The sequence below is a fragment of the Coenobita brevimanus genome, chromosome 79, assembly GCF_032717465.1.
Source record: "Coenobita brevimanus isolate Jiangsu-jjx chromosome 79, ASM3271746v2, whole genome shotgun sequence".
NCBI lineage: Eukaryota > Metazoa > Arthropoda > Malacostraca > Decapoda > Coenobitidae > Coenobita > Coenobita brevimanus.
The window spans coordinates 489,532-501,623 of NC_137032.1; positions in this window are offsets into that span (position 1 = coordinate 489,532).

A 12,092-nucleotide genomic window follows, 5' to 3' on the forward strand; every position below is an offset into this window, starting at 1 on the left:
TGTGTGTGTCATTTTCCCTTCCCCGTGCACATTCTTTCTGGTGGCTGTTAACATTCTTCCCTGGCCTTCAGCTTTTATGGCCTGCTGTAGTTTTTTGGGGGGTTCAACATTTTTTGCTTCCTTTCATCACCACTTTGTCTCTTCCTGTCTTCCTGCCTTCATACTCCTTCTTCCTTCCTTCCCTCCATCTTCCTTCTCCCTCTTCTCATCACCTCTTCTTTCCTCTCCCTCTAGACCTTTATCCTCTCTCATCTTCCTGTCCTCTTGCCCACCTGTCCCCCTTCCCCCTTTCTTTCCTCCTTTTCCTCTTCTTTAATTCTTTCCTGCTCTCTCTCTCTCTCTCTCTCTCTCTCTCTCTCTCTCTCTCTCTCTCTCTCTCTCTCTCTCTCTCTCTCTCCCCCCACCATTCTCTACTCTTCCCTACCCTCTACCTCCCGTCTCTCCTGTCTTCCTCTCCTCCACTTGTCCTCTTTTTCCTCCCCTTCCTTCTTTCCTACGCCTGTCTAACTTATGAAACAGCTTTGTCATTTATAACTTTCCCTCTAATAAACAGCGACGAAAGGACCCAGAAGTCTTTGCTGTTTGAATTCCCTTGTACTCCTTTGTATTCCGATCGCACTTCTATCTTTCTCCCTTCCTCTCCTCCCCCCCGTCTCCTCGACTTGTTTCCCCCGCCCTCCATGTCTCTCCATTCTCTCCCTTTCTCCTCTGCTCCTCCCTTACCCCCCCTCTCCACCTCTCCTCCCTCTGCCTTCTCCACCTCCTTTCTTCCTTACTCTCTATCCCTCCTCTTCTCCCTCCCCCTTTCCCCTCCCCCTCTCCCTCCCCCTCCCAGTAAACCATATGTCGTCCCCTACCGAAGAAAAATCTATTGTCAAAGCCACATCTTTAGGACCCTTGGAGTCTCCCCTTTATTTCCATCCCTCCTTCCCTCCCTTCCTTCATTCCTTCTCTCCCTTCCCTCCTTCCTTCGTCCCTTCCTTCTTTCCCTTCTCTTGCTTCTTTTATTCCTTCTAGTTCTTGCCTTCCTTCTTAATGTCATGTTTACCTCCCTCCCTTCCTTCATTCCTTCTCTTCCCTCCCTCCCTCCATCCTCTCCTTCTCTTCCTTCCCGTCTCTTCCATCCCTTCCCTTCTTCTGTCTTTCTTTACCTCCCTCCTTCCCTCTGCCTCTTCCTTTCCTTCATTCCTTCACTCATTTTTCCTTCTTTCCCACCTCTCCTTCCTCATGTTAGTCATGTTCCTTCCTGCCTTCCTTCCTTCCTTCTTTCGATCCTTCCTTCCTTCCTTCCTTCCTTCTCGTCCATCCCTGTGTCCATTCTTTCCCTCCCTCCGTTCCTTCCATCTTTCTTCCATCCCACCCTTTCCTCCTACTCTCACTCCTCCCATCTCTCCTTGCCTCCTCCTCACCCTCCCTGTTAATTTCTCCGTGCCAGAGTTTATTTACCTAGGCCAAATCGTGTGTGTGTGTGTGTGTGTGTGTGTGTGTGTGTGTGTGTGTGTGTGTGTGTGTGTGTGTGTGTGTGTGTGTGCCTCAACCATTTTTTCTTCTGTCCTTTCATACTTCCTTCTCAGCTTCCCTTTCTTCACTTACCAGTCCACTCTCTACATTATTTCATCCCCATTCCCTCTTCCCTTCATTTTTTTTTCTCTCTCTCTCTCTCTCTCTCTCTCTCTCTCTCTCTCTCTCTCTCTCTCTCTCCTGTCCTCTGCCTTGTCCTCCTCTCCCTCCTCTTTTCTCCCCTTCCCCCCGCTTTCCATTCCTTGTCCCTCATGTGTATTCCTTCTTTCTCCCATCCTCCTCTTTTCCTTTCCTCCTCCCTCTGGCCATCTTGTATTCTCCTTCTCTCTGCTTCCCTTCCTCCTTCCTCTTTTCCTTCCTTCCTCCTTATTCTCCCCATTCATTTGGCCTCCCCTTTCTCTTTCCCCCTCCGTCTTTCTCGTCCTCTCAATTTCTCCCATTTGGTCTTTCTCCTTTTCTTCCCCTCATCTCTCTTCTTTCCTCTCCTTCCTGTTGTCCTCCTCCACCTCATGTCCTTCCCTCCTCCCTCCTTTCCTCCATCTCGTCCCCTCCTCCTCCTCCAAGTATTTCCCGTCCAATTAGCTTGACTTTCACTTGTTTACAAACTTCTGAAAACAATTACACGAAACCAAACAATTAAGATTTTTTATGCATCCCGTCCAACAGAATTTCCCTGAACATTTTTCCTGACTACCTGGTTTTCCTTGTTACTTTTTTCCTGCCGGTTTCACTTTTCCTCTCTTTATTTCCCCTTGGTTTTACTTCTCGGTTTTTTCCTGCCTGTTTCATTTTTCCTTCACCTTTTTTGCAGATTTCAGATTTTCTTCCCGTTTTTCGTGCTGGTTTCATTTTTCCCTCACTTTTCCTGCCTGTTTCACCTTCCCTCACTTTTCCTGCCTGTGTCACCTTCCCTCACCTTTCCTATATAGCTGTTTCATTTTTTCCTTCCACATTTCCTGCCGGTTTCACTTTTTCCTCACCTTTTTGTTTTTGTCGATTTTACTTTCCTCACATTTTCTGTTTTTTTTTCTCCTACCAGTTTCACTTTCATTTTTTCCTGCTATTTTCACCTCTTCCCTTTTTCCCCTTCAAGTTTTCCTGCCGGTTTTACTTTTCCTCACGTTTTCCTGCCGCATTCCCTTTATCCTCGCTTTCTTCACATTTGCCAGTTGGTTTCACTTTGCTCTCACTTTTTCCTTTTCATTTCCTGCTGGTTTCACTTTTCCCCATTTCCTCTGCCTCCTGCCCTCTTTTCCCGTCATCCCTGTCTTCTCCCCTTCGTTTTTCCTTCGTGTCCTCCCCTCCCTTATCCTCTTGTTCTCCCAGTTTTCTTCTCCCTTCCAAAACACTTTCCCCTTCTCACCCCAGTCTTCTTCTCCCCTTCCTTCTCCTCTCACGTCCTCCCCTTCCTGTTCCCCTTCTCACCCCAGTCTTGGTCTCCCCTTCCTTTCCTTCTCGTGTCCTCCCCCTTTTCCCCATATCATCCCTACTTGCACCCTTTACTTTTCATCTCGTAGCCTCCCCTCCCTTTACCCCTTCTCACCCCAGTCTTCTTCTCCTCTTCCTTTTCCTCTCGTGTCCTTCCCTCCCATTTCCCCTTATCATCACTGTCTTCTCCCCTTCCTTTTCCTCATGTCCTCCTATTCCTGTTCACCTTCTCATTCCAGTATTCTTCTCCCCTCCCCTTTCCCTCTTTTCATTCCAGTCTTCTTTCCTTCCTTTTTCTCTCGCGTCCTCCCTTCCCCGTTCCGAAATCTCCTCATCAAACTTCAAAATACAGTTCAGCATTTTCTCCACATTCACGGTTACTGAAATAATCTTTGTAGCATAGCGGCGCATGTTTTTGTACAGGATTGTTATTTAACCGGCATAACAGACCTGTAGATGAATATAGATACCGAACAAACATGTTTTTTTTAGCAAAGTATGTAATTTTAAGGCCATATTTTTAACATGTAGGGAGGATGGAAAGCGAGAAACTAACGAGGCGAGTGTATGTGAGTGAGGTGCATGGGGGAAGGGGGAGGGGGAGGCCGAGGATGAGAGGGAGGCATGGAGTGGAGAGGTATATGAGTGAGGGGGGGTTTCAGCTGGGGGCAGGGCAACGAAATGGCGAGGGACAGGGCGACATGGAGGCGATTTGTTTGTGGCCACCCCTTACAGGATGAAGGCGTCTGGCAAAAGATAGATAGATAGATAGGTAATAATAGAGTGGAGGTTGACGTACTGTTATGCATTAATATGGGGCTTCATCCAGTTGATATTGCAAAGCCATTTATCGATAATACAAGCAGTGTTTATTTAGGACTAAACGCTGGGTGGTAACCATATAACCAAACCATACGTGCTCCCTACGTGTCAACAAGTGGGTTCGTGGAGGGTTAGTGCCCCTCCCCGTAAAGCAATAACTCAGAGTCAAATGGCCACCCCTTACGGGATTATGGCGTCTGGCAATAGATAGATAGATAGATAGATAGACTAAATTATTTCGACGATACAGTACATTATGTGTGGGGGAGGCATAGTCGTAACATGAAGTGAAGCACCAACTTGATTAGGAGCGTGTGAGCATCTGAATATTTGAACATCTGAATATTTGAATATCTGAATATTTGAACATCAGAACATCTAAACATCTGAACATCTGAGCGTGTGCATATATGACCATCTAAACATCTGAATATCTCAACATCTAAACATCTGAACAGTCACCTAAGTATTAAAGATGTTCCTGCTCACCTTGGGGTTTCTCTACATAAATCATTGCATATATATACAAGGGAGTACAAAGGACAGCACAGCAACAGACCCACTGATCCTCTCGTGGCTGTTATAGAGAGACTGGCTGTGATATCTAATTCCGAGAGGTGAAGATAAGGAAGGCAACATAACAAAAATACTGTGATACCCCAATTTCCTTTTGCTCTCCTCCTCTCTCACATCTTCACCCTCTGTTGTTCTTCCCTCCCCCACTCCTCACCTCTCTCGCGTCCTTCCTTCCCCCCTGCTGACTTCTTCTCCCATCTCTCTTCTCTCCTTCCCCTTCCTCTCTGCTTCTCTCTTCCCATCCCTCCCTCACCGCATCTCTTCCCACATCCATACCCTACCTTCTTTCTAACTCTCCTCCCTCCCCCTTCTCTCCCCTTCACTCTTCGCTTCTCCTATTCCTTCTCTTCCCTCTCCCTCTTCGCTTCTCTTCCCCCTTCCGTCCCCCACCTTTTTTCCTACACTCCTCCCTCCCATTCTCTCTCCCTCCCCTCTCTGCCACTCTCATATTTTCCTCTACCTGGTAAAAACGGATGAACTCTTAATAATTAGGAACACACGTCCAGGCCGCAGTCAAGACGATTTCCGTACTCCCTGGTGGTCTAGTGGTTGGCATGCCCCGGTCCGAGTCACTGCCATTCTTCACACATGTTTCTTCAATCCTTAAGAGGTGACTGGAGGTATTTCCGATCATTTAATGCCACAAAGGGGAGTAGCCTGGTCATCTACCCATAAAGATACTGAACTGCGATAGGCCAGCCTCTGATACCTGGATTTCGGGGATGCTAATATGGATGGATTTTCGTTTGATTTGATTCTGAGGTGACAGGAGGTTTTTCAATCATATCATGCCATCAAGGGATGTAGCCTGGTACCCGTAAATGTACTTGATGTGGAAGCCTAGCCGCGGGCCCCTACACCTCGAAGATGGTCATATGGGATTGGCTGTTACCATAATTAATCCGATCTTATTATTTTTTTTTTATCATATAGTGCCATCAAGGGTAGTGGACTGATCATCTACCCTTAAATCTACCTACCTTGATAGCCTAGCCTCGGGCCCCTACACCTCGGTGGGGGTTGTATGAGATGGGCCGTTTACCGTGCTCTCTGTCTCGTTGCTGCTGAGGGCCGCTTTCGCGTGGTGGTACCGATATGGCCCGGCGGTGGAGCTGCCCGGTTATTGCAAACGTCCCTCAGTCCCCTCCATATCCCCGAAAGGAGGATGGTGGACTGCAGAAATAGGGCAGTTTCAGCCTGCAGTCCACTGGGTTCACGTTAAGATGAGCTTGGGGGTGCAACTACTACTACTGCTACTACTACTACTACTACTACTACTACTACTACTACTTCCTATGTTACTTTCATTGGGCTGGAAAATGAAGGCATAAGAGAGAGAGAGAGAGAGAGAGAGAGAGAGAGAGAGAGAACAGGGATATGGATGTGAAGTGGAGAAACGAAAATTGTGGGGTGGGGATTATAAGAAGAGGGAGAGAGAGTGTGTGGCCAGGTAGAAGAGGGAGAGAGAGTGTGTGGCCAGGTAGAAGAGGGAGAGAGAGTGTGTGGCCAGGTAGAAGAGGGAGAGAGAGTGTGTGGCCAGGTAGAAGAGGGAGAGAGAGTGTGTGGCCAGGTAGAAGAGGGAGAGAGAGTGTGTGGCCAGGTAGAAGAGGGAGAGAGAGTGTGTGGCCAGGTAGAAGAGGGAGAGAGAGTGTGTGGCCAGGTAGAAGAGGGAGAGAGAGTGTGTGGCCAGGTAGAAGAGGGAGAGAGAGTGTGTGGCCAGGTAGAAGAGGGAGAGAGAGTGTGTGGCCAGGTAGAAGAGGGAGAGAGAGTGTGTGGCCAGGTAGAAGAGGGAGAGAGAGTGTGTGGCCAGGTAGAAGAGGGAGAGAGAGTGTGTGGCCAGGTAGAAGAGGGAGAGAGAGTGTGTGGCCAGGTAGAAGAGGGAGAGAGAGTGTGGCCAGCTAGAAGAGGGAGAGAGAGTGTGTGACCAGGTAGAAGAGGGAGAGAGAGTGTGGCCAGCTAGAAGAGGGAGAGAGAGTGTGTGACCAGGTAGAAGAGGGAGAGAGAGTGTGGCCAGGTAGAAGAGGGAGAGAGAGTGTGGCCAGGTAGAAGAGGGAGAGAGAGTGTGTGGCCAGGTAGAAGAGGGAGAGAGAGTGTGGCCAGGTAGAAGAGGGAGAGAGTGTGGCCAGGTAGAAGAGGGAGAGAGAGTGTGGCCAGGTAGAAGAGGGAGAGAGAGTGTGTGACCAGGTAGAAGAGGGAGAGAGAGTGTGGCCAGGTAGAAGAGGGAGAGAGAGTGTGGCCAGCTAGAAGAGGGAGAGAGAGTGTGGCCAGCTAGAAGAGGGAGAGAGAGTGTGTGACCAGGTAGAAGAGGGAGAGAGAGTGTGGCCAGGTAGAAGAGGGAGAGAGAGTGTGGCCAGGTAGAAGAGGGAGAGAGAGTGTGGCCAGGTAGAAGAGGGAGAGAGAGTGTGGCCAGGTAGAAGAGGGAGAGAGAGTGTGACCAGGTTGAAAGGGACAAGGTTGTGACAAAATGACCTCTATGGAAAAAGGCCGTAGGGGTTAAAATTGGTATGTCTTAAAATTGACCATGTGGAGGGTAATAGAGACATGACAGTGACCGAGAGAGGAGGACGAGGAGGAAGAGGAGAAGAAGTAGTAGAAGAAGAAGACAGTAGACGAGGAGGAGGAGGAAGGATGGAAGGAAGGAAGGAAAATGAGGAGAAAGGACAGAGATAATTAGATGAGAGTGGAAGACAAAAATAAAGAGGAAAAGGGGGACATAGAATAGTGTACAGAGAGAGGGAGAGAGGAGGGGGATGGGAGACGAGGGTGAGAAGGGAGGGAAAGGAGGAGGGTTCGACAGTCTAATAAATTCTTGGGCCGAATAAACAGAAGTGGACTGAAGTGGTGGTCTAAATGGACTCGCGGCCAGCCAGAGGGGGAGAGTAATGAATTCTGAGAGAGAGAGAGAGAGAGGAGAGAGAGAGAGAGAGAGAGACTATTGAGGGATGAAGTATGATAGAGAAATTATTGAAGCTTGGAGCGAAGGAAAAATTACAGATGATAGGAGTGTTTTGTGTGTAATTACGCTTACTCGTGGGTTGAGGAGGATCGGAAGAGAGAGAGAGAGAGAGAGTCCTTGTCAGGTTCCTCCATCTCTCCTCCATCCACCACCAGTCATCCCCCAACATACCCTTTCTGCCCCCCACCCTTACCTCACCTCCAAGCATCCCTTCTCCCTCCTTCTCCCTCTCCATCAGCCCCCTCCACTCCCCCTACCGGCCCCCTCCCCCCCCTGCCCCTCCCGCTCCAACGCAGGGGGTGGGCGCCGTGGGAGGATTTATGGCCCCCTGTGTGTATTGAAATGAGGATTTACGGTTATCATTAAGGCGTAATTATAACGTAACCCGACTCACCACGGCCACTGCCATTCCAATTCTGCCTCCACGGTTATGAGGCAACGCGGGGGGGAGTGGAGAGAAGGGGAGAGGGAGGGGGAGGAGGGGAAAGGGGGAGAAGAGAAGAGAGAAAGGGAGCAGTAGTAGTAGTAGTAGTAGTTTTTGTTGTTGTCGTAGCCTCAGGTTCATCTGAAACGTGAACCCGGTGCATTTACAGGCTGAACTTACCTAATAGTTCATCTCTTCTGCTGCTTAATTCCCACTTTTGGCAAATGCATCTAGGCTGAGAGAGGCTTGGCATGTTATCCTGCCCACTAATTTGCCTCTTTTATTCGTCACTGTCCTTTTTTTGCTAATATTTAAATTTTCAACTTGTCAATTTACTATCAAATATTTCATCTCTTCTTGTAACTTTCCTCTTTTAGCTAATATTTCATCTCTCTCTCTACACACACACACACACACACACACACACACACACACACACACACACACACACACACACACACACACACACATAACTAATATATGGGACGTCTGGCTTATATCCTGACATACAGTTCAGTTTCCAAGAAGTGCCATTCAACAGCACCATTACAGAGATGAAAGCTAACCTTGACATAGCCACCCGGAAGCATTTAAGAAGATTGGTTGTAGATTAAATGTGCTTAATACACATTGACACGCATGCATCTACAGTACGCACGCACACACACACACACACACACACACACACACACACACACACACACACACACACGTATGCATGTATGTGTATTTTTTTTTGTATGTGTGTATGTATGTCAGTGTGTTTGTGTCAGTCAGTGCTTGCCACCCCTGCCCCGCCTCACCATCATCGTGTGTACCGTAACGCAGGTCAACATTTGCCTGTGTCTGCTGGCCAGCCAAAGGTAAACACCGACCCGTCAACCACAGACACACTGAGCCGAGAAACGAACACCCCACAAACAGCAGTCTTCTATCATAGCAGGCCCCGTAACACCTGTCCTTTAGCGATTTATTCTTCATGTTATACCACCCCACAAACAGCAGTCTTCTATCATAGCAGGCCCCGTAACACCTGTCCTTTAGCGATTTATTCTTCATGTTATACCACCCCACAAACAGCAGTCTTCTATCATAGCAGGCCCCGTAACACCTGTCCTTTAGCGATTTATTCTTCATGTTATACCACCCCACAAACAGCAGTCTTCTATCATAGCAGGCCCCGTAACACCTGTCCTTTAGCGATTTATTCTTCATGTTATACCACCCCACAAACAGCAGTCTTCTATCATAGCAGGCCCCGTAACACCTGTCCTTTAGCGATTTATTCTTCATGTTATACCACCCCACAAACAGCAGTCTTCTATCATAGCAGGCCCCGTAACACCTGTCCTTTAGCGATTTATTCTTCATGTTATACCACCCCACAAACAGCAGTCTTCTATCATAGCAGGCCCCGTAACACCTGTCCTTTAGCGATTTATTCTTCATGTTATACCACCCCACAAACAGCAGTCTTCTATCATAGCAGGCCCCGTAACACCTGTCCTTTAGCTATTTATTCTTCATGTTATACCACCCCACAAACAGCAGTCTTCTATCATAGCAGGCCCCGTAACACCTGTCCTTTAGCGATTTATTCTTCATGTTATACCACCCCACAAACAGCAGTCTTCTATCATAGCAGGCCCCGTAACACCTGTCCTTTAGCGATTTATTCTTCATGTTATACCACCCCACAAACAGCAGTCTTCTATCATAGCAGGCCCCGTAACACCTGTCCTTTAGCGATTTATTCTTCATGTTATACCACCCCACAAACAGCAGTCGTCTATCATAGCAGACCTCGTAACACCTGTCCTTTAGCGATTTATTCTTCATGTTATACCACCCCACAAACAACTGCGTTCTATCATAGCAGGCCCCTTAACACCTGTCCTTTAGCGAATTATTTCTCACACTATACCACCTCACATACAGCTGTGTTCTATCATAGCAGGCCCTGTAGCACTTGTCCTGTAGCGATTTATTTTTCACACTGTACCACCTCACATACAGCAGTGTTGTATCATAGCAAGCCCCGTAGCATCTGTCCTTTAGCGATTTATTTCTCAAACTATACCACCCCACACACAGCTGTGTTCTGTCATAGCAGGCCTCGTATCACCCGTCCTTTAGCGATTTATTCTGTACAGTACACCACCCGACATAAGAGCTGTTACACACAAGAGGATAATGAAATTTAATATACAGGATAAATTGGTCCCGGAGAGTTGTTACGAAATATCCCGAGTCACTTAAAATACGACCCATTGACCTGTATTTTCGTCAGTTTGTGATTTTTCTTTTCACATTTTCCTCAGCGATTTATTTTACTTATTACACTGTGCGTCCCATTAAAGAAGGCTGGATCTAACCCATTCAGATCTCCTGGCATAAAAAAAAAAAAAAAAAAAAAAAATCGACGAGAGAGAGCAAAAGTAAAATTTAAATTGACGTCATCGAAGTGAAGAGGTTAACACTTTTTAATTAGTGACTTATTTTCCACTTTATTATTTGTTTATTTACTTATTTATTTATTTTCATATAGGAGACTCTTCGAACTGGGGGGTTGGATAATTGCTTTCATTAACCCCCTCATTACCAAAGGCCTCGTTCAAATTGAGAAAAAAAAAAAAAAATCGCCCAGAAAGAATAAGATGAACCTTGAGGGGTGGGAGGGAGGGCGATGGTTGTTGTGGTGGCAGTAACTTGGCTGGAGCAGAACAGGTGAGCCAGAGTTAATTAGCCCCCTACAGCCGCCTCACCCACCATCATTAACCCCTTCACTGCCCTGGCGTCTCTATTTTGTTTATTCCAATTATCTCCAGACGATTTTCTTCGACTCAAGAGATACTTTTGGAACTGAGGGGGTTAGAGATGAACGTAGGTAATCCCTCCACTGCTGCTCTTGTATATAGTTGAGTAAATTCGTCCTTGGATGAAAAAGAAAAGTTTGTCATCAGATTCAAGAGGCTGATCCGTACATTGGTGCTGGAGAGTTACAAAGATACACAGGCCACACAGACTCTACGGTCCCCAAGAGGCTTTCCGGCCTTAATGCTAAGATTTAAACCTAGTCACAGACGTAATAGAAAAAGATAGTACAGCAGAGGGAGGCCTTCTTGTGGTGGCACTGATATAAACTGGTGGCTCCACTGCCTGGTGATATGAAAACCCCACATCTTCCCTAGCTCATGAAAGGAGGATGGTGAACTGGTACTCCCCACTCCTGCCACCTCTCCATTCCTCCCCTGCCACCACTACTCCTCTGCCCTGCCGTCTCTGCCTTCCTACCTTGCAACCATTACTTTCCTCCCTTGCCACCACTTCTTTCCCCTGCTACCACTATCCCCCTCCTCTGCCACCACTTCTGCCCCCTTGCACCACTTCTTCCCTCCACTGCCACCACTGCTTCCCTTCCTTGCCACCACTACCCCCTCCCCTTCCACTTCTGCCTTCCTCTCCTGCCGCCATTCCTTCCCTCCCCTGCCACCACTCCTTCCCTCCCCTGCTGTCATTATTTTCCTCCCCTGCCAGCCCCCTCACCTGATACCTACCCCCTGCGAGGTTAATTGTGAAACAGTTAACACAAGCTCAGTGGGGCAGGTGAGAGAGAGAGAGAGAGAGAGAAATACCTTAGACTTTCTCAGAATATGGAGTGCTACAATGTCACTTTTAACACATTATCATTTCCAGAACATTTTTTTCCCCCAGCTTAGTAAACACTTTCAAATACCAGTAAGATGTAGCCCTGATCCCCGCCATGTAAAAACACCCACCTGTAATACCAAAACACCAGTTCTGTATGAGACAGCCTTAGCATGTATTCAATATGGACGGTGGGTGTTAGCGCCGAAATGGTGACATGTGGGGGTGTATAGCACGTAGAAGGACTAACTTTTAAATGTCGTCTACCTAACTCCAGACGATTTTATTCACCATAGCATAATCTTTTTTCGAATCAGAGGGTTTAATGTACCTATAATTAACCTCTACAATTCTGTGCATTATTTTTTAAGTTGAATAAAATCGTCTGGCAGCAGTAAGAGTATATATAAAAAAAAGGAACCAGATTGAAGGAGTTAGTATTCCGTCCAGTACTAAAGGTTATTCCCAAGCTGAATAAAATCTTGCGTACGTGGCCAGAGTGAAATATTAGATAGATAGATAAATAGATGCTTCAGATTAAGAGCATCGCGTGTGTGTACAATTCCACGCTCCTTGGTCATACGACAACACGCCACTTCCTCTTCCTCCCTTGTCCACCCCCTCATCCTTGCCTTCCCACCCACACCCCGCCCATCCCACCCACTAATTAAACCCCACCGCCCCCACACCCATCCCTCCCACCCACGCACATTATCC